Source organism: Crocodylus siamensis, chromosome 1, assembly GCF_052110815.1.
Source record: "Crocodylus siamensis isolate JL-2025a chromosome 1, ASM5211081v1, whole genome shotgun sequence".
In the NCBI taxonomy this organism is placed as follows: Eukaryota; Metazoa; Chordata; order Crocodylia; family Crocodylidae; genus Crocodylus; species Crocodylus siamensis.
In genome coordinates this window covers 199,388,225-199,411,694 of record NC_143395.1, presented here as the reverse complement: position 1 = coordinate 199,411,694, position 23,470 = coordinate 199,388,225, and the positions used below count along the sequence as shown (strand labels likewise).

General features: G+C 48.8%; 1 protein-coding gene across 1 annotated transcript in view; it reads right to left on the bottom strand.

The window, feature by feature from the left end:
- Positions 1 to 6,321, bottom strand: part of RRBP1 (ribosome binding protein 1) — a 60,437-nt gene extending 54,116 nt beyond the window's left edge. Inside the window, exon 1 of the mRNA XM_090052307.1 lies at positions 6,189 to 6,321. The gene's annotated coding sequence lies outside the window, so the exon portion shown is untranslated. The remainder of the gene's footprint in view (positions 1 to 6,188) is intronic.
- Positions 6,322 to 23,470: the final 17,149 nt, after the last annotated feature.

Genomic DNA, 23,470 nt, shown 5'->3' with positions numbered 1-23,470 from the left:
TGTTTAGCCTTTCTTCCAAATGAACAGCCCTGTTCTTGCAGAACATTCTGTACTAACTGGTGGCCTACAGGCCACATGCTGCAGGCAAAGGGTTACTTTATTTACTCAAATCCAAGACAAGGTTTCTTCCCCCATTCAAGATGGGAGAAAAATAACCTTGGATCTGAGCACAGCCCAGGGCAGGCAGTGGCTGCAACCTCAATTCCAGCCCCAATACAGAGGAAACCAAGCAATGCAGGGCTGGGGGGGAGCGGGGGGGGGCCGGGAATTAGGGAAGACCATGCTGTGACAGAGGAGCTGCTGAGGCTCCAGCCCTGACCTGGAGCCAAAGCTGAATCTGGCGCTGCAATCTTGCTGGGCTGAAGCCACAGCATGCTCCACGTCCCAGACTGGAACCGCAGTCAGACCCACCGCATAGAGTAAGCAAAAGCTGGGGGCAAGGGGTGGGAAACAGGGTGTAGTGGTTGCAGAATAAAAGGAAGACTGCCTGGCCCTTGCCACTGCTTTCCCCACCACAGTAGTAACAAGGGACAGAACTTAGAAAATGACACTCTAATAATTAGATTCTACGCATGGAAAAGTAACACCACTTATAAAGCTTTCCACATACAGAAGTGAAGAATTGGGCGATCCTCTTAACTTCAAAGAGATCTTGGATTCAAGTAAATGAACTAAGATGCAGCCCCCCCCAAGCTTCACCGGGGCCACCACTGCCACTACTGCTCCAGCTGCAGCAGCAGCTGGGGTCTCGGGGTTCCCCCCAATCTCTGCTCCATGCCTCCACCACCCCACGGTGCAGGGCAGCCTGGCACAGCTCAACCTGCAGTGCCAGGAGGGCTGGCAGTAGGAAATGCCCATACAGCACGGTGCCACAGAGGAGCTGAAAGCAAGGCAAGGCACCATGCAATGTGGAAGAGTTATGGCCCACATGAGTATGCAGTGCAGCAGAGTAAGGGGCACCCACATGCAGCGGAGGGACCTGAGGTACCACTAATGCTGCCCTTGTGGTTTGTGGCCCTTGGTCCCTTGAAGTTGGACAGCTCTGGTTTGAAGGCATTGCCCCCCGCTGCCCCACAGACACACACACACACCATACACCCAGGATAAAGATAAGCTTTTCCCAAAATATGGGGGAAATGAGACTGGCAGAGTTAATATTTCAACCACGAAGAAAGAGATGTCTATTAAACAGAAGTCAGGAGCAAACTCCCACATTAACCCTTTGGGTTCTGAAGGGAACACAAACATTCATTTGTAATTAAGCAGAGGAATCCTATTTTTCTCTAGTGAACCATCCATTTTCAAAACCAAATATTTAAGGCATTGCGGGGGGGGGGGGGGGGGGGGGGGGGGGGGGGGGGGGGGGGGGGGGGGGACTGCAGAGACTTACCCTAGCCAAGAGGACCAGAACAAATGTACCACCATGTGCAGTGTTTAGCCCAAAACCCTAGTATTCAGAGAACTGCAAATCCTGTTTTGGAAGGCAAAAGCATAATTAGGGAGCTGTTGGAAGCGTTAAGAGCTCAGACTCACTGACTTTTTACATGCCAAAAAAAAAAAAAAAAAAACACAACGCAGATTTCCAGGAGTCACCAACTTTCATAATGAATACACCAACTGTGGGTTAAGTGATCAATTCTTTCAAAACAGGATATGAAATGCTGTCCTTATTAGAAGGAACTGCAGGAAGTTGATACAGCATCACACCATTGGAGCCACTAGCACATGGAATAGTGCCACAGAGGAAGAGGCTGCCATGCCATGTTATAAACCACACACACCCAGAACCCTTTTTAGCTGTTGTAATAACACTGGAAAGCAAGACTCAAGCTGAAACCTACACGGCGTCTTCCAAGTTTATCATCAACCATGATATCTGACAGCAAAAATCAGCAAGATGCTTTCAGCAGAACAGAGCGAAGATGTTAATGCTAACAAAACAGTTAAAAATCAGACCTGATCCTGCAGGGCTCAACTCCCACTAGTAGCTGCTGCTTCTTGACATAAATCTCTAACACCCTGCAGAGACCACACACACATAGTCCTTCTACAAGTTGGACTTTGCTGTAGCAGGTCAAGATGTACCAGTCAAGGAAAACTCGCAACTTGAAAATATATAGGCAGGCGTGACATCTTCCTACGTGAAAGTTAGTCATGCACTCCAACCCCATTCTTAAAAGAAAAGCACCTCATCCACAAAAACATCAATCAGCTTTTCAGATGGAAGCCCCACTCCTTTTAAATAAAAGAAAATCCCTGCAATTTAAGTTTCGGAAGATCTCAAAGTAGCACAAAAAGGGGGAGAAGTCAATTATTACCAAAAGAACTAAAAAAGTCACCTCCTATCCAAACCCACAGGCATTCATGATTATAGTAGAGACATCTCTGGCTCAAGACACCTCTAGACAGTTGAAGAGAGAGACATATTTCACACTGGTTTGTGTAGTTGGAAGGCAGCTGAGTTGGCACGCACAACTTTAGCTGGAATTTCCTTTTCTTTAAAAAAAACAAAAAAAAATGAAAAAGAATGATAGATAGTAGGTGCATCTACACGTGCAATTAATGCAATGCAACAAACTCTGGAGCAGTCTGGGCTCAAGTAAACTGTTCTGAGACACAGCATCTAAACTGAGGCAGAGCAGCCCCCCCACCCCAGTAGCATCTACAGCAATTTGAGCTGGGGTGGAGCAAACCCCCAGCTGGCTGGGAGCAATTTATGTCCCCAGTCACTGCCTACACAGGCATTTCAGTGCAGTAAAGTACCCCACCCTAGGACAATACTGTCCCTGATGGTACTATCTTACAGCAGTTTAATTAGTTTACTGTCCTAATACTGGCGCACACGTAGACTGTGATGCTTTATTGAGGAGCTAACTAGTCTACTTCACAGTAGAAATGTGTAGATGAACCCCATCAGACTAAGTCAAGAGGAGGTACATGTGCATGCTTGCTTTTAACCCTCCCTCCCATGCACACAGCCCTCAAAAATTTGAGGTTAGTGACATCAGTTTGTTAACTGATTCTTGACAAAGTCTAGAGGTCAAAAGAATAATCATCATCTCTCCATTCTGTCCTCAGCACAACCCAATTTGAGGCTCACTATGAAAGCTACTTTAAAGTAATAGTCTTTACTCTCCCATTTTGCTGGTAACTTCCCTGGGAGGCAGCAATAGAGAACGAATCATTGTTCTAGCATTTGGTTACAGGATTGTGTCCTGTGACAGGGCAGCCAGAAAAAGGAAACTGTACAGATGTGTTAACAATACAGAAGAAACATTCAAAATATTCCACCACCACCACCCCCACAAACCACCATCTCCAATAGGAAAAAAGAAAAGAAAATGCAAGACAAATACACACCTAACCCATTTTCCCACTGGCCCTAGTCCCAAATACTCACACTTGTATCTTGATCCCGCTTTCCTTCTGTTCTATACTGAACAATAAAATGCAGCAACTTTGGGTGTTACTTGCCCTCATGTTTTATAAAACACAGTTAAAGCTTAACTTAAATTGCATTCAGCTTAGGCACACAAACCACCACACAAGCTAGGCAACTGCAGCCATGTTTAGTATCATTTTTACCTTTATGAAAGTCAGAAACATGTTGTCAGTGCCTTAGTTTCACACATTTGTCAAGTTTATTATCCACAGATATTGCCCTTCTCCCCAAAACGTAAAAGGAGTTAAGATTAAACACCTCAGGAACACTCACCTACTAGCAATTTTAACAGATTCAAGATGTCTTGCCAACAAGTGACCGTTTTGAAAGAGAGGAAGCTCTTCAAGTCTGCAGTAGACTGTTACTAGTAACAGCCTTCCAAATGCTGAGATATATTCCCTTCACAACACTTGCTCCTACGTGTGACATGCTTGGTGACTGCAGGAGGTCTTACTAACAAAGCCATGTGCAAGCTGAACACCTGGTTACCCTCCCTGTATTGATTAGTCTCAACTTTGTTCAAGCTCTTAAATTTTGTGGTTCTTCAAATCTCACCCCTTCTCCCCAAGAAAAAGCTACCCTATTGTACACTTGAGAGATGGCACTTCATAAAGTGAAGTTGTGCTGTTGTAGGAAAGCTCAGGAAGTCTAGGAGTCAGCCAACATCTGCCAATAGATACCCTCTTTTTTTTTTTCCTCCTCTAGGAGTCAGTGTTTCAAGTACTCACAGCTTTAGGTGAATGCAGAGTACACTATTTCAAGTGAGATGTTAAGCTTACTGTAATACTAGTAAGTACATAGCTGGTCACATAAAAAACAGAAATCACCCCAGAAATTCTGGCTTCTCTCAACTTCTGGACCATTGCAGCTACATCATTTTTACACTCCCTGGTTTTACAGTCAGCCAACCCAAAGCTTCTTCCATATATTGAAAACACCTCTTTCTATTCACGGGTTCCTCTCCCATGTCAAACTTATCAGCTCTGGATGCCTCAAAGAGTGCTGTTCTCTAGACAGTCGCGCTCTTATACAAGATACACATGCACACTAACCACTGGCCTCTCATTGCAAGCTCATGCTTCTTTTCCATAAGCGTTACTCTTAAGGGTGTCACTGGAAGTTTGTTCCACCCATCAGACATCTGGTTCCTCTTGGCTACAACTTGAATGCACCACTTACATTTAAAATAAAAGCACCACTAAAATCATCCACAAATTCTGGGCTTCATCATGCAACTGCCTCTTTGCAAGCATGCTCCAAACCGCTCACCCAGCCCCCCTCCCACAGAAACAGGTCCTAAATCACTACTTCCCTCCTATAATTTCCCTGTCCTTACTGGTTTTCATATGTCTGCCACCATCTTTGGTCTTGTTATGATCACTGGAGTCCATACCAATCCGTGACTCATTCTGTAGATTAGAACTGTTGAAAGCCAGTTTAGAAGAGGGAACAATCTCTTTTTTAAAAGTGCATGTGCGTGGGGGGGGGGAGAAGAGGGAAGAAATCGTGCCATGGCTATAACCTCTTGCAACGGCACTTAATCAGATTACAGACTTTTTTTCACAGGATTGGCTCCAACCATGGTCAGAGGAATGCATTTGGAATATGTGTAACAGATGGGACTGCTGCCATGTGCAGCAGCTGGGTCAGTGAGGCAGGGGCCTGGAGTCCGGGCCCAGCCTGGGAGCTACCGAACCTTGGTGCCTGGCATCAGCCCCTCCAAGGCTCTGCCGCAGCAAGGCGGGGGGAGGGGACGACACATTTCGCTTTGCCCCTTCACCCAGGGCTACACCAAGAGGCCACCCAGAAGCTACCCAATTTGCTGCGGAGCCAACCCTACTTGGGAGGGGAATCCCTTCACATCCTGGCCCAGAGGGAAGTCTTCCTGCCTCCCTCTTCTGCCTGCCCAGGCATTCCTCAGTTTCCCCTCAAGGAAGTGGTGCCAGGCAGTGCAAGTTGGGGTCTGTCCTCCCACAACCCAGCAGAGCCCAGGAGAGGGCAGGACCTCCCAGCCCCCAGGGAAGGGGCAGCAAAGGCAGGCAGGCACTGGCCAGGCTGGCTCCCGGCAGAGCGAGGCCGCTTGCCACTTGACCAGCGCTGGGGCTGCGGGGCTGGGCGGGACAGGAAGCAGAGCTATCCCCGGGCCAGGGGAGGGGACGGAGGGAGGAGACTGCCTCTCTGGATGTGGGGTATGGGGAGGTGCCCCTCCTCCTGCCCCCGGGGGGGCTGAACACGTCGCCCTTCCCGGCTGCCTCTGGCACGACAGCGTCCCATTCATGGGGGGAGGAAAGAGGGGCACTGGCCGGCCCGGGGGAGGAGGAACCCCGCGCTCAGCGGCCCCGGTTGCTCCCTCCCGGCGGCTCGGAGCAGGCGCGGGGCACTCCGGAGCCCCCCGAGGAGCATTTAAACCCGCTGGCCAGCTCCGAGCCCCCGAGCAGAGGGAGGCGATCACCGCCTTCGCCTCCAGCCGGGCACCCAGCACAGGGCTGGGGACAGCCAGGGACCAGCCCCCCCCCACTCGGGGCCGGCGTGCGGCTCACCCAGGGGTGACAGGCAGGGAGCAGCCCACGATCACTGGGACCCAGGGGGGTGCTGCTGCCCCGTCACCCACCCACCCACGCGGGTGACAGGCGGGATGCGGGACGCGGCTGGAGCCCATGGAACACGGGGACAGCGCGGACCGCGGCGGGGGGGTCTAGAGCGCGGCGCTCGAGAAGGGCCGGGGGAGGGGCAGCGCCCTGCTTACCTGCCCCGCTGCGATGCCCCCCGAGAGCCTGGCACGCGCCCGCCCCGCACTCCCGGCCCCGCGCTGCGCGGTGGAGTCGTGGCACTTTTTCCTCCGAGCTGGCGCTGAGCCTTTTTTTTCCAAGGGCTCCCCCTCCGCCCCGCCCCCGCGGCGCAGCATGGCGCCTCTGCCATTGGTCCCCTGCCCTGCCAATCCGCCCAATGAGCGAGGAGGAGGAGGAGGCCCGAGGGCTCCTGCAAATGGACTGGGCGGGCCCGTGACGTCCCGTGCCAGCCGGGCCAATGGTGGGCCGCGAGGGGGGTTGTGGGAGTTGTAGTTCACCGCTGCGGGCTTTGACCCGAGGGAGGGAGCATTGCCTCTAGCAAACGCCCGCCCAGGAGCTGCCTGGACTCTGCCAGACGTTGGGCTGGGCCGGGGGCTGGCCTGGTATTTGTATCAGTGCAGGTGAAGGGAGGGGTTAAAATAACGACATCAAAAATGAATGATACATAGAGGGTCTCCCACTATGGGTCCCTGCAGCACCCAGCACCCTCCTGCCAGCGGTTCTCTCTGGGGCTTTGCTGGTTGCCCACACCTGGCATAATGCAGTTAGTTCCATTAAAGGAAATGAGAGGCCCCTGATTCACACTCTGTATTTATTTTACAAGCCAAAATCCAGCCCGCCTAACAGGATTAAAACACCCCTTCAAACCAGCAGCAGCAGACAGTGTTGCTGCAAAGGCGCTGGATTGGGCAATACATCGGCTCATTCCTTAATGAACCCAAATAGCATCATGGAAATAAGTGGAGCTAATCACATGAATAACCTTAAGCACCAGCTTAAGTGTTTTCAGGACCCAGAGCTAAGAAAGGGCTGAAGGATCCAGCAAGAAGCATTACTGTAAACGGTGTGTTCAATGCTGGTCACACAGTGTAATATTCTCTCTATTTCTGTATTGGCTTTAGGGATCAGGGCCCTTTTTGTGTTGTGTGCGTGTATAATAAAATGGCAGTTCCTGCCACAAAGTGATCATATTCTGTGTTTGTACAAAACAAGACAAGTGAAATAAGTAAGCCACTTGCTGCAGCTTGACTCTGTCTTCTACAGCAGGTAGACATGTAGACACCACAGGGTAATGGTGAAAAAAATGTGAAATAATGAAGTTGTGTGAAAAAGTCTTGGCCGGGTTCAGTTTTGAAGGCATATTCTTCCCACATCCTCCTGTGTCCCCATCTTCTTGTGTTCTGTCCTACTAAGCTGCTCACTAGACTCTTTCTTTAAAAGTTTCCCACCGGAGTACAGTTTTTCTGATCCAGATCACCCTTTGCAGTTAGCCTGCAGCTTTGAAATCCATTGCTGAGCTCACTACGGATTTGAATCGCTTCTTTGCTTTGGTTGTTAGCGGATGGGAACTGTTCTATTATGCTGTATGAGGGTTTTTGTATGAAGATAATAACCTGTATGTAGGCAAAGACCATCAAAAACATTACCGTTTTGGTCTGATAGCTAATGTTTGAAATCTAATAGCATGGCACTGCAACAGCTGGCCATCATGACACGGTTTTATGCTATGATACTTCTTTAAATAATCAATCTAGCTTTGCCTACTTAAGCTTGACTCTCTGCATAGCTGCAGATATCACTTAAGATTCATTTGCATGATTTTTACATTTAATAGAAATTTCCCCATAGGGACTTGGCTCCGAAGAACATTATTGCACATTCCAATGAAACGTCATGCAAATATATACTAATCACAAGTGTCAATCAAATATCTGATTTGTATTACATGGGATAACTCTGTGCACTGTGGCTGGCACTATGCATCATTCCCATGAGAACCATAGTCCTTATTACTATTCAGGTTGCAGGAGATATTAGGGAGCTCATTCAAGATCAGTCCTTTACATGGCACACCGGGCAAACACATAATCAGAAGAATCCCACCTCCAAAATCATCTAAATGGAGAAGGCAGACAGAAATCAAATGGCTGAAGATCATACATCAGGTCAGCTGAAGAGGTGAGACTAAAAGGAAAGTCCCTTGTCTTAGGAGCTGATATCCGAACCACTGGGCCATAATGTCCTTCCAAGAAGTGGTGGTATCCCATCAGCTGACCAGAATCCTTTGCCAACACAATGTCATGCATAGTTGCGAGCAAATTCAGTAGTGACAGATGGCCACATCAATTTATTACTGTGCCCAGGGCTAGAAGCAGCACCTGAGTACCTGCCTATCAGCAGAGCAGGAAAACTGTCTCACTTTGCTAGACCCATTCATGTCCTTTCTCTCCTTGGATCACCTTGTAAGAGACTGCTAGGAGACCTGTCTCCCTGCAGTAGCTCCACACTTCTCCCTGGACCTGTTCATACAGCAGTGATGCTCTTTGAGCTTTGCCCTGAGAATTGGTTCTAGTCTCCAGGGATTGCTGAGGATCATATTTGTCGCTCCCCATCTCTTCACAATCCTTTTGCACTGCTCCTGTATTCAAAGCAAGTCATTTGCAGGAAGCCAGTTGCCAAAGGCCATGTATAATCAGGTCTCCCTTCTGGATAAGCTCTGAGCAGCTCCCATAGGCCCAGCCTACATCCAGTAAAGAAGTCCTAAACCTATGGTCCCTACAGACATGGTGAGATGGGCCTTGCAGAATCCCCTTTGTAGTGGCAACTCAAGCCCCCCTGGCCAATCAAGCTGGTCCAGCCCCACTCATGACTGAAGAATGACATACAAGGTCCAATAAACTACATCTTCTTGGTACGATGACAGGTCTGGCATGCAGAGGCTGGCATGCAAACATTATTCTGAACCTCCCAATCTACCTCCACCTGTTTACAACCTAGATTGTGAGCCCAGAAGCAGGCCAAATTAACTCCTGGATGAGATGCCAGAGTTACATCTCCAATACCAGCATTCAGTCTGTCCCAGTCTAGACCATAGGGCAGGAGAGAAGATGGTCAGGAACAGTGCAGAGGAAGGTAAAACCAGAAGCTCAGGGGACACCTGTGTATTGCTACCTTTGGCAATGGAGCAGTCAGACATCTGTCTGGGCTAAGCATCATTCTGTGAGTGCATGCAGAAGACACAATGACCCTCCAAGTAAGGTCTTCAAGAATCCTTACCTCAGAAATACTAGCAGTCAAGTGCAATCTGCTGTCTTCCAGGCACCAACACGTACTGTCTACTAAGAGGCACAGTGTAGAATTCTGTGTCACCTACTGGACTAACAAAGTGCAAGCTTGCGACCAATTCTGAGTTACCTAACTGAGGACAGAAATAATTGTTATTTCCTCTGGGTACGTTAGTGGGTGTACTTACATGCCCTGAAGAAGTAATGAAATTTAGTTGAGTAACTCAGCATTGGTCTCAATCTGCACTTCAGTCATCCACCAGGTAAAATGAGCTAGGGATAAGTCATTGTTACAGATGATGATTACAGGCTTGTCTACACCCTGTTGTGGCACATCCTAGTAAAGACACGACTGATCCCACTCCACCCAGCCATGCCCTCAGGCCCAATCCAAACATAGTAGTTTGTCAGAGCAGCTGCTCCAGGCTCATTCCTCTGTGCCCACTCTCAAGCCCTTGGTCTCCAGTGGGCCTGAGAGCTGCAGCTGGGGACAAGCCTACTGTGACCTCACTGGCAATTTTTCAATTTGGAGTATGCTTGTAGGCCTCAGTAGGCAGAGCATGCTTTGGCTTCCCCACTCCTGGAGCCACGGCCATAGATGAGCCCTTAGATTGCCAGGGGGCTATGGTGGGCACATTTGGGGTGCACATATCTGGGATTTCACCTGCCTCCTCCATGTCCTACTGACTGTTATATACGTACTTCTTGAGTCCATCTGCTGCCTCTTTATGCTGCTCTTGCAGTGAACAGCAGTCAGACCTGTCCAGCTGAATGCCTCCCATGTGCATGGGAGTCCCATGCTGGCATGTGTATAGACACGGCATAGCTGGCTCCTGCAGCTCAGGACAGGGATGACTTAGAAACTCAGGGTACGTTGATGGTGGGGTGGAGGCAGTGCAGACTTAGGTTGGGAATCACTGCAGTCAATGGTGACTCAGGCCTTGACCCCAAGCCCATTGAAGCAAACAGAAATCTTTCCATTTTCTGCAATGGGCACTGGAGCAAGCGCTTTGGAACTGATGACACTGAAACAATTCCTTTCTGACAGAATGTCAGGCAGGGACCAGAATAGCATAAAGACCACGTTATTCATTGCCCATCAGTGCTGAGGTGTCTTAATAGACTACAGGTAGGGCACAAAATTAACAGAACTGTCAGAGCATGGGTTCATCACTGGATAAGTTTCTGTATATATTTACTGTCTGAGGCCAAAGAGAGAGAAAACGCATGTTGATAATAGATGGAAGAATGCAGAAGAGAAAAACTGAAAAATCAGCTGAAGCCTAAAGCCTTCACCATGCTATACTATAATTAGCTTCACAGGAGCAACTGGAGGTCAGAATCCACTGGGCACAGTCAGTCTCTGCCCCAATGAGTGCACAGCCTCTCAAGATGAAACACAAAAGAGCTCCCCCAACTATGCTTGGATTGCCCCAACATCACACAGAAGATCTGTGCTAGAAGATGAATTTGAACCAAGTGTTCCTACATTTTAGCTCTCTGACCCCAGGCTGTCTTTCCATTTGCTTTTATCGAACAGCTCTAGCCAGGACCTAAGACAGTTGTATGTTATCAAAGCTCTGACACTCAGTTGGACATTGAATCTGTAGCAAAAGTTCATTTGTTATGAAATCAGGACTCAGGATATAATATTTAGACCCAGGATCCTAGGGTTGAACCTCAAGGGTCCATCCCTCTGCACAGATGCAGAATGTTTTCCCTATGCTGTTCCAGCCAGATACCTGTCCAGCCTCTTTAAAACTTCCAGTGAAGGGGATTCTACAGCTTCTCGCAGACAGCTTGTTCCATGGTCCCACTGTTTTAGGAAGTTCTGCCTGGGGTTTGATCTTAGCCTGCTTTGCAGACATTTGAACCCATTCATTTAAGGTAATAGTTTAAACCCCTTGGGAAAGATACTGTGACTCTTGATCTTTTTGGATTTCCCAGTCATCCCACAATCTCACCCCTTCCAGCCAGATGCAGTTGCTTTTTAGGATCATAGGAAAGTAGGGCTGGAAGGTTATCTAAGTCAGCCCTCTGCTCAAGGCAGGATTGTTCCTGACTAAACCACCCCAGCAAAGTGTCCAGCTAACCTATTCTTGAAAATTTCCAGGAATGGAAATTCCACAACTTCTCTGGGCAGCCTGTTACAGTGTTTAACCATCCTCATAGTCAGAAAGTTCCTCTTAATCTCCAATATTAATTTACCCTGCTGCAGCTTAAGGCCACTGCTCCTAGTTCTGTCCCCTGCAACTACAAAGTCCAGTCTATATCCATCCTCTCTATAACTGCCTTTCAGGCATTTGAAGACTGTTAGCAGATCCCCCTCAGTCTTCTCTTCCCCAGACTAAATAATGGTAGTTCTTTCAGCCTTCTACCTTAAGTCATGCTTCCGAGGCCTCTAATCATTTTTGTTGCTCTCTGCTGGACTCTTTCCAATCTGTACACATGTTCCCTGAAGTGTGGGGCCCAAAACTGGACACAGTACTCCAGGTAAGGCCTCACCAATGCTAAACGGAGCAAACAGATAGGTTCCCTTGATTTGCAAGTGGCATTCCTGTTAATACAACCCGGGATGCTGTTGGCTTTTTGCGCAACAAGAGCACACTGTTGGCTCATATTCAGCTTATGGTCCACTATAACCCCCAGGTACTTCTCTACAGCCTAGCCAGTCATCTCCCAGTCTGCATTTGCATTCCATACCAAAGGAGGAACTTTGCACTTGTGGAACAAAAAGGTTAAATATGCAACAAATGCAGAATTTAAGTGGAGTTAATGTGCCAAGATTTCAGGGCAGCTCCTGGGGAGATTCATTATTTTTAAATATATCATTTAATTCTATGGGCTGCAATGGTGTTACACTGATCCACACCAGCTGAAGCTCTGGCCTGAGAACTCTCTACCATACTGCTCAGAAAACAAGTGCTGCTATTGAAGCAGGGCTGAGATAGGTCAATGGGCCTTGTTTATTGCCTGGTACATCTCGCCACAACAGAGATGAGAATGAGTGACTCTTTCATGCAAACAGATGCGATGAAAAAAGTGAACAAATATGCTAATTGACAAACATTTCTGTTAATTATGGTAATGCTGCTGCTGTGTGGGGTCCCAAAATAATCACGTGCACTTCTATTCTCAGCCCTTGCAAATGCTCCAAGGCTTTTTTGACTTTCCAGGATACTTGCAGCCAGCCTGGGTGCCAGGACTCTGTCAGACTGACTGAGCCTTCCACCTCCCCCCACTGTCCCCAAGCAGAAGGGGCCTGATCTCAAAGAACTTGTTAAATCAACTAGGAGTCAGAGAACATCACATGCACTGGCTGTAATGTCAACACTCAGTCATAAAAGCACAGCAGGCAGGAAGGGGGGACTTGGGCTTAACCTGTTAGACTAGGGGCATCTATATATGTGCTGTGGGGTTTTGAGGGGCTCTGAGAGCCGCTCTAATTAAAGCACCCTCAGCATCACATGTATTCAGCTCCTGCGCTTCAAAATGGTGGCAGAGGCGCTCTAACTCAAGTTTGTTCAACAAGTTTTAGTTAAAGCACCCCCGCTGCCATTTTGAAATGCAGGGACACTGAATGCATGTCATGCAGAGTGTGGCAGGGTGTTGTTGGTGCCTGCCACTTTAAGGGCTGAGCCAAGCAGCAGCAGGTGCTTGATTGTGGCAGCCATTTTAAAACTCTGGCCACCCATATAAACAGGGTAGTTTCCTGCTAGCCAAATGCAACATCCTGGCGGTAAGGCAGGAGCTGTAGGGGGTTGGTTGGAGGCTTCTGGTCCTGGGCATCACCTAAAACTGCACCCTGTTGGGAGTGGGTGGCTTTGTGGGGCTTTCAGTGGTGCAGAAGTCCCCAGGAGATACCAGGCCAGTTACCACCCTGGTGAAAGGTGGGTTGGGATATCTTAACTCCTAGCCCCCACAACACTGTGGGTACAAGAGGACTAAGCACAGCTATGGCCACCTGAGCCCCCACTGGGGAGGGAAGCCCTGTGGTCCTGGGGAGGGGTAGAGATGAAGATCCCTGATGAAGTGGAAGCAGAGGGCTTAGAGTCTGGGATGTGTGTGTGAGTATGTATCGAGTTGCCCTGGGAGGGGCCAAGGCAAGCTTGGCCCTGGTCAGATAATTGGCTGGCTACTAACCTGCTGAGGATTGTGGGAGAGACCCAAAAGATGGTACATCTGCCACCCAAGGTATGAGCTGGAAAAGCCTATAGCTGAAGCGGCCTGCTCTGGGAAGGAGCAAGATGGTATAAGTTGCTGATGTGTGGGGGAAAAACCCTGTGACTCCCTAGTATGAGGAGGGTGGTATGAATGTGTGTCTGAGGCCTGACAACAAGGGCCAAGCTTGGTCTGGCTGTAGGCAGGACCATTGTGTCATCTAGATGCCTTCTGCAAGGCTTGGGCTGTGGTGTAGGGGAGGGATGGAGCTCCAGATAGTACCCCCTGACATCACAGCAAGAATGAGCAGCCTCCTGCCTTATTAAAACAAATTAAGAAACCTCAACAGGGTGAGGCAGGTTGCTGGCCCAGAACAGATGGGTGGGTCAATGGCAGACAGGCCCTGAGAGAGCCCCCTGTTGTACAGAGGCTGCTGGAGAATGCTAACTGGCGTGCTTCAGCAGACCTGCAGCAACTCCCCCCCCCCCCCCCCCCCCCCCCCCCCAACTGCAAGGGCTGGAGCTGCAGGCTCAGGCTTATGGAGCAGGACCACACGGAAAAGGCAGGCTCTGCTCCCTCCCCCTGTACAGCACTGGCCAGAGCCTTGCCAGTGCTGGGCATGAGTGCCCTGATAACCTCACCTGCTGCTGCTGTCAGGGAATAGACTGTTCTTAGTGGTGGCAGATGACAGCACAAGGAGCAATGGTCTCAAGTTACAACAAGGTAAGTTTAGGTTAGATATTCAGAAAAACTCTCACGAAGAGGGTGGTAAAGCACTGGAGCAGGTTACCTAGAGGTGGTGGAATCTCCATCCTTGGAGGTTTTTTAAGGCCTGTCTTGTAGGGTTGTACAAAATTTCACAGGGTGTTTTCATTTCAACGCTGTTTCAACTTTTTTCAAGCTCAAAACTGTGCAGTTGAAACGAAATGAAAGGCTTCGAAACTGCCCTCATTTTCATTTTGAGGCTGTTGAAACATTTCGAAAGTTTCGAAGCTGGGCTTAGTTTGTCTTTGGCTGCAAGCAAGGAGATAGAGGGTGAAGAGTGGGGGAAGGACTTCTTTGATATTGTGTAGCTGGTCAGTGACTGTAATCTTTCCCTGAGGTCCTTTCCAATCCCAGTGCTCTGGGGGAGGGATGGAAAAACAGCATAAAAAGCATTGTTTGAATTGAGCGTTCTCTGTGCCTTCACACAAGTGACGCAAGCTTTGCTCTGAACAGTTTGAGGTGTAGTTTCCCAGAAAACCCTGCACCCATCTCCTTGAAACTTGACAGGCTTTGTGGCCTCAGCAGGGGCTACCTTCCCTGCTGTCTTTCATTTCTTTCTGGCAAGAAACGATAGAGTATAGGCATTTTCATGATTCCCCATTATAGCTTATGGACAAAGTCAAAACGTGTTGAAACAGTTTTGACAGCACGAAATAGTGCTTTGAAACTAAACAAAATGTCAAAATGAAATGCTGTCCCTTCGAAACAGGGAAATGGTAGTCGAAATGAAACGGTGCTGTCTTGCACAGCCCTACTACCTTGACAAAGCCCTGGCTGAAATGATCTAGTTGGGGCTGGCCCTGCTTTGAGCAGGGGGTTGGACTAGATGACCCCTTGAGGTCCCTTCCAACCCTAACTTTTGATGACTTGATTGTGTCTGCTCCAGTGTGTTCTAATTGGCATGCATCAGAGCAGAAGTCCATCACTTCTATAGGTGCCCTAGAGTGCTGGTAACCTATGCTTAAGTGCTGCTATTGCCTTCCCTTGAGTCCTACAGCAGCTTTGGAACATGGGGCTCCAAGGGGTCGCTTGGGCCATAAAGTCCAATCTTGGAGTCCAAGTCTGAGTTACTTTAGAATGAACCCACAAAGGGACTTGGGTGCCTATGTTTACCATTTTTACCTGCATACCACATGAATGCTTTCCTCCAAATCAGCCCTCCAAAACTGGGGTTTGTGTCTTAAGGGAAGCTGGTCTTCTTGGTCTTTTTGGGGTTTTTTTTGTTTGTTTGTATTTTTCTTCTTTAGAGTAGAAGCAAGTGGGTGCTGTGCTGTAATGGACACAAAAATGGTTTCTGCTTCTCTCTGGCCTCGGCAAGCAGAAAGGGTAGCGTTGACTTGAAAGGGTAGAGTAACTAAAGAACTTGCAATAAGTATTGCCTAAGTGTTGCTTGCCCTGAACCAGCTCAGTGCTTGCTTCAGGCGTAAGTGAGCTACTGCATGCAGTCAGCAGTATGTGGATGGAACCTGTAGAAAGAAAGAAGCAATGGGTTTGCTACTGCCCTTGCAAGGGTTCATGGCCTAGCCATGTTGATGTCCTGCTATACCAAGAAGTTCCTGTTGCCTTACCCAGACTGTCTCCTGGGAGGCCACACTTCTTGGACATGCTGGGTTTCCAAGAGGACTGACTTTGTCATACAGCCATGACTCCAGAAAACGTTTTTGCTGCATTCTGCCTTACAAAAAACAAGGTGTGTGGTATACACAAAAATGCAGTGTAATTTGAAGCCTCAAAGCCCTGCACAGCTGGTACCTACATTCCTGCCAGTAGAGGCCCTGCATCTCTACCACTGGGCATGTGCACAGACATCTAAACCCAGCATTGCTGACATGGTTGGCAGGTTTAGATATTCTCCCCATCTTGTCTGTGGGGCCTGCTCTATGCCCATCCTAAAAACATACCATATCAGCAAGGAGGAGATGATACTGCCAGGCCCCTGCCTCCTATTCAATTGCTTAATGTTCAGAGCAGTCACCTGGAAGAGAAACTCACCCACCACCTTGGCCTGCTTTGGAGCATAGATCTGAACCAAGCACTTGCCCCTGTAGGGCCTTCTAAACCAACAGCCTGCCTGTCTCTCCTGTTGGTATTTTTCCATGTTGTGTAATGTCCTAGAGACTCATTAGAGCAGACACAAGAGCCTGCTTGTCCAGCTGAGTGCTCTTGCAAGCAAGGCCCTAGCATCACTCTCTTCTTCTCTGACCAAGTGAACATTGAAGTAGTTTATGCACATACCACAGCTTCAACAGGAGAGACTTTGAGGTGGGGGTGGGGGGGAGAGAGGGGGATGATGGCTTCAGAGTACCCACTAGTCTAGGGACTTGGTATACATGTCATGAGATAGAAGCAGAATTGAACCCAAGTCTCACATCTTGGGCAGAGAAGGAATGTGAACCTTGTCTACTTAGCCAATTGCTGAACTAGTAGGCTAAGGAAGCAGGGCTGATGTTGACTGTGCTTCCTAGTAGCTGGGCTCTGTTCAAAAGAAGTGCTGGGAGACTTAGTTAGTCATGTTAGTTTGAAGTCCATTAGAAGGCAGGGAAAAGGTGTGTCTTATCTGTCAAAGTAGATAGATGCACCTAACTCCAGGAGAGATTTCATGGCTTTCTCTTTCAGAATTGACCCTAAATCCTTGTAGCTCAGTTTCTTGCTTGTAAAAGGGGGACTTCTGATTTGGCCTGCTTTGAAACTGTGTGAGCTCTTTGGAGCAAAGACTGTGGAAAAGCAACACTGCTGCTGCTACCCAGTATTTAGCAGGGGGCTGCACTGCAAACAATGGCAGAAGGGGAAGGCAATCACAGTCAGCTGCATCTAGAGAAGGAATTTTAAGCAAGTAGGCTGCATCCTGCTGGAGTTTTGCCTGGTGTTATTTGATCTGTAAATAAAATGCCACGGGATCTTCAGCAGCAACCAGGCCCTCTGAGAAGTACTTCATGGACAAGGAAGTGCTGCCAGCAACAAGGTCCTCCCTCAGAGCACTAAAGTATGGGCCTGGCACTGACACGGGTCTCTTCCCAGAGGCACCACTCAATCCACCCCTTGCAATAGCACTGAAAAGTCTACTCCTATCTTTGCTTGGCTTTTCATCTCTGGTGAGACCAGCCCAGCTCCTGGCCTGGTTCTAGATCAGAACCTCCCATTGGTCTCTGATCCTGTGATGCTAACGTTTCTTTACCCTTTACCCTTCTTATCCTTATTTCTTCTATTTCCTTTCTTCTGCAGGCCATATCTCTGGGGTAGCTCTGAGCAATCACAACCTGGCTACTCTTCCAAGACTGAATTTCCCTGTTGTCAGAATGCAGCACTCTGCCTTGATTATGCTAATTATTTTTGGCACATTAGTTTCTATTAACTTGCAGGGTATTTAAATAGAGGCCAGCTCCTCCATCATCTGGGCTGACACTGCCTGCAGAGTGCACAGCCAATCAGGGGCAGGCTGCAATAGCAAGGTGAGGCTGTCTTCATGGCTGTAGTATTGCTGGCCTCCTGGCTACAAGTCCTTAGAGTGTGTCAGTCCACATATCCCCATGACCTCAATGGAGCTAGCTGACTTGCTTCAATTCTGGGAGACACTGCAGTGACAGAGGAAGCCTTTCATAACCCCTTGTGGTTCATAACTGATTTATTCCATACAAACTTCCCTCACAGTCCCAGATTTATCCTTCCCAACTCTTGCCCAGAAGAAAGCAGAGCCTACCTACTGCTCCTGCTGGGCCTACCTAACCCCTTCCCTGCCCTGGTGGTGTGTACAGCCTGCCTATCCCACCATCTGTCCTCTATAGGGACTTGTTTGGATTGAATTTTCATTAGATTTTTTTTACCTCCTTTATGGATTCTGATGCACAAATCCTAGGGTAGAGTTGATGCTTATCCTTCTCCATTGCCAGACATATTCCCAGTAACAGCAGCTTTTCTTCACAGCTGGGCAAAATTAATGTCTGCCCTGGGGAAAAATCACTTTTAACACCATGCCCAAGGCACCATGACTGCAGGATGTGGCTTAATAGGATTCAAGGAAGGGATTGGACATGTGGATATCAAGAATGTTGTTAACTATAACAAGGAAAAAACAAACAAGAGTCCTCCCACACCAAACAGTTAGTCTGACTGGCATAGATATGGTGTGTCTACTTCTGTCACTAATAGCACACAAGATAATGATGTGGCCAGCATCACACCCAGCTACCCTTAACCTCCAGGCAGAATGACAGCATGCCCACTTAGAGCTGGGTTGATCAGGACTAGGCACTTCAGCACAAGCGCAGAACAAATCTTGCCCCACTACCTTTTAAAGTGCTAGCAAGAGAGATTAACTGTTCTGCTACCACAGCAATTTGCCGTTACACTAGTAAATCTTAACGCAATAGCCAAGAAGCTTGTAAGACCTATAAACCTCTGGCAACTGATGATCATCAAAGCATATTACCCTATTGGGCAGCAGTAGCCCTTAACCCCTGGTATGGACCAGCATTTCATAACATTGTGCTTAGCACTGTATCAACACAGACACAAAAGACAGCACCTAGCCCAAGCAGCCATGTATAAGACCTTTCCTCTTTATATGCGTAGTCTTACTGTGACCGTTACATTACCTATAGAGTAGATAGAATAGGGATAGTCTGCATGAGGGTTTACATTAAAATTTGTGCTTCTCCAAACTTCTGAGCTGGAAGAGCCTCTATAGCCTCCCTCCAGCCTTACTGCTGATGGGATAAATTAGGTGGTGAGCTGACCCTTTCTCTGGTCCTGCAGTCAGAGGACAAAAGCCCCTCCATTCTCAATCTGTGCTGGCTGCAAGGCAAAAGTTGCTGCAGGCTGACTCAGCTGTGGACTTGCAAAGTTTGTTCATGTTCTTGTACAGCAAAAGAGGTGTTCTGTGCTTGGAAAAACAGAACTGCCCAACTAGAAAATGGCCTTGATCTGTGGATTCATGCTGCTTGCAAGCTTAACCAAACAAAAAAAGTGAAAGAGATGGGTATTGTGAATGTTTTTCTGTGGTAAGAGCAGCGCTGGAAGTTCACAACCAGGATCCTGGACTATGTAGGCTAAAGAGCTAGCAGTAACCAACAGGTTGCTGGCGGGTGAGGGTGACCTGGGAAGGGCTTCTCTGAGTGATGATATGAAGAGCAGTGTGGTAGCTTCTGTGAAAGGCAGAAAAGGCTTTGGAGTGGCATACACCTTGTTCATTAGGAAACGCAGACTGCCAGACGGAATGCCACAAATCAATGATCCAAGCTAGCACACATGAAACTGATGCAGCTGATGAGAAAAGGTGAGATTTCGATCCCATAACAAGTTCTGTGGGGAATGATCTTTGCATCTCCAGCAAATTCTGAGTGTGATGCATGGGTAGAGGGGTCTGCTGAGCCAGGGTCATGCACATGGAATGGAGATCTGCCTGCCAGGACAGAATCCTAAGTGAGTGACTGCTGACTAGCAATGCTAATGTGCTTCACCAGCCGTGGTTCTGCTACTAGGGCACTGACCCGCTGAAACCTAAACATGAGAACCTACTTCCTTTCCTTTGAGTGCTATGTGTCAGTCACAGTTCAGTACAGTAGAGGGTTCAACTTTCTGGGCAGGCATGACGCACATTAGCCCTGCATCCTCCCCAGGTGCCACTCCGATTACCTTCCCCTACCCAATCTGCTACTCTGCTTTCTGCATCTTGCCCTGTTTGACCTGCTGCTTTGCTTTTTGCACTTTGCCATATCTGCTGCTGTGCTGCCTGTCCCATCCCCAATCTTCTGTGCGATATGCAAAGGCTGCCCATGACATTTATGACACAACCCCTGGTTTAATACATCCCTTATCCAAACACAGGATTCATAGGCAGTAAAGATGGATCTTCCACCAATTCTCAAGCTGCACCTGGAAGTCCAGACCCCCTTTAACTAAGTTTCCTAGCAGCACTTTGGAGAGGTCCTTTTAATGAATGAGCATGTGAACAGTTGAAATTTCACCCCACCTAAAATGTTGATCTGGGTGTCACTCTTGGGAGTGAACTCAACATGCATACCCCTCTCATACAAGCAGCTATGAAATCCTCATTGCAGCATAGTCATTGACCACACAGTTCAAGCTGCCAGCTCAAAGAGGCCACTGTTGGTTCATAAACAGCTGCGCTGGCAGAGCCTGTGCGTGTATGCCTGCAACTGAGCTGCAATTCAGAGGCCACATCTGGTAGGAAAGGAAGGAATAGCACTAGGTGAGCTACAAGGACAAACAAGGCATTACAAAATTATGAGATTAAAGCAAATGACATGTGATAGGCTTGGGCTGCTGGTCTCCAGAAAGCAAGACCTTGGTGAACACGTGGTGTTTGGAACAGGTACATTTCCACTTGTTTCATCTCTTTCCCAAGATCACCTACACCACATGGTTTTTAGGCACCTCTCAATGGCTTCCAAAGCGCTCCAGAGAGCACTAGTGAGAAGCATGCCTCACCACCCCCTCTTGCTGTACAATGTTCCAAGCTCAGAAGTGAGCTTGGGGAGCCATCCTGATGGCATCCTCTGCCACTGGCCTGGAGCTCCCTGGGTCTGGCATGCTTGATGGCAGCATTATAGGGACACCTTTAATATCTCCTTGGTACAGATGGGCAGGGGTTGCTTCTGAAGAAGTAGTCCTGCTATTACACTGAGCTTCATTGAGGTGTAGTTTTGGCCAGTTGTGCCCGGCTGTGGGGGTTTGTCCTCATGACATTCCCAGTTAAGTATTTGCACCCAGACTGTCAGGTTTACATAATGTGTTTGCTGGGATTTGTATTTAGCTACGCAAAAAAAATGGCAAGCATTTGTGTGTGCCTGCATGGAACAACATTTTGCTCAGCATGGAAGCACATGTGGGGCAGGGACCTACTTTTTCTGCTAAGGTTATAAAGCACTTGCTATACTTTTGCAGCTAACTAATGAGCTAACTAACCAAATAGTGTAAGTTATTGGAAATTTTAATAAGTAAACAAAGCTAGATTTGAACATGCAAACCTAACTACATACAGGCAACTGCTCTACCTGCAAAGCTATTGCAGATCAGGACTTGTGTGGTACCATATATGCTACCTGACCTTTCTAGTTTGTCCCATTTGAGCTCCTGTAGCCATCTGGCTCCTTCCAGCTTATAAAAGGAGGAGCTTGAGCTGTTTTTTCCCCACTTTTACTCTTTTGCTGCCTTTCTGTAAATTTATTTTTGTCCAGGGAGCCACACTACTGGAGCCATACAAACAGGCGTGCTTGTCTGCCAGCACGTGAGTTAGCACGGAGTTCACACAGGAGGGTGTGCAGGAGGGCCCAAGGCCCTGCCTGCAAACCCCCTAGGGTAGAAAGTCCCAGCCATAGCCAGCCTACCAGAGGCATGACACGGAGGGGCACATGCCGCACCCCGAGGGTCCCCTCGGGCTCTGCAGCCCCCCCTCTGGCACCTCAGAGACGGCCACCCAGATGGAGCCCATGGTTCTGGGCTCCACGCAGATGGAGCCCCTGGCTCTCGGCTGCAGGGGCTGCCTGTCCCTTTTTTCAGGTTCTGGAGCCTGGGAGTCACCTCCCCTTGTGGGGTCTGCTCTCTTTTGGGTCTCTAGCGTGCCAGTTGGAGGAGCTCCAGGACACAGTCCAGAGACTTCCAAGCCCAAAGGGTGGTAATTCCAACACAGATCAAAGGGAGCAGGAGGGCACAAAAGCCCCCATGGCTCACCAAAAGCATCCAGGAATGTCTCCTAGCTAAAAGGGAGGCGTACACCCAATGGAAGGGAGGGACCATCACCAGGGAGGACTAGACTGCGGTTGCTCAGGGATCCAGGGGGGCGGTCAGGAAGGCCAAGGCGGAGATGGAACTGGGACTAGCTTCCCGGATTAAGGACAAGAAGAAGTCCTTTTTTAAATACATAGCGGGTAAAAAGAAGATACCGGGTACCGTGGGACGCCTGCAAGACAAGCTAGGGAATTTGGTCGCCACGCTAGACAACAAAGCTAACCTATTTAATGACTTCTTTGCCTCCATTTTCCTGAGCAGGGATCAGATCAGCCCTGACACTGGGCCCCCCTCAGGCCCCAGGGGAGGTACACTTAGGCCAAGGGTCAGTGAGGATCTAGTCAGGGAACTTCTGGAGGGACTGGATGTATTTAAATCAGCTGGTCCGGACAATCTCCACCCCAGAGTGCTGGGGGAATTAGCTGGGGTCATTGCAGGACCCCTGGCACAGCTTTACGAGCACTCGTGGTGCTCTGGCAAGGTGCCAGAGGACTGGAAGAGGGCAAGTGTGGTTCCCATCTTCAAAAAAGGGAGGAAGGAGGACCCGGGGAACTATAGGCCAGTTAGTCATACCTCGATCCTGGGTAAGCTTTTTGAGATGATTATTCTGGCACATGTTCAGGAGGGGCCAGCAGGGGAGATTAAGCTTAGAGGCCACCAACACAGGTTCATTAGAGGCAGGTCCTGTCAGACCAACCTGGTGGGCTTCTATGACTAGTCACCAAATCTTTAGATGCAGGGGTAGCAGTGGACATAGTCTTTCTGGACTTTCGGAAGGTCTTCGACACTGTCTCTCACCCCACTCTCATTAAGAAACTGGCAGACTGTGGTGTCGACATCCACACAGTCACTTGGGTCGCCAACTGGCTGGAGGGCCGCACCCAGAGGGTGGTGGTGGACGGGTCATTTTCAGCCTGGAGGGATATGGGCAGTTCGGTCCCCCAGGGCTTGGTCCTCAGGCCCGCACTGTTCAACATCTTCATCAGCGACTTGGACGAGGGGGTAAATAGCACCCTGTTCAGATTTGCTGATGATACTAAGATGTGGGGGGATGTGGGCACACTAGAAGGAAGGAATAGGCTGCAATTGGACCTAGACAGGTTACGAGGGTGGGCGAACGAGAATAGGATGGGTTTCAACACCAACAAGTGCAAGGTGATGCACCTGGGGAGGAAGAACCAGCAGCATACCTACAGGCTGGGGAACTCCCTTCTCATCAGTGCAGAGGCAGAAAAGGATCTTGGAGTCTTCATTGATGCCAAGATGAACATGGGCCGGCAGTGTGGGGAAGCAGTCAGGAAGGCCAACCGCACCTTGTCATGCATCCAGAGATGCATCTCAAGCAGGTCCAAGGTGATACTCCCCCTCTATGCAACACTGGTCAGGCCACAATTGGAGTACTGTGTCCAGTTCTGGGCACCGCACTTCAGGAGGGATGTGGACAACATGGAGAGGGTCCAGAGGAGAGCCACTTGCAAGATCGGGGGCAGCAGGGCAGGCCC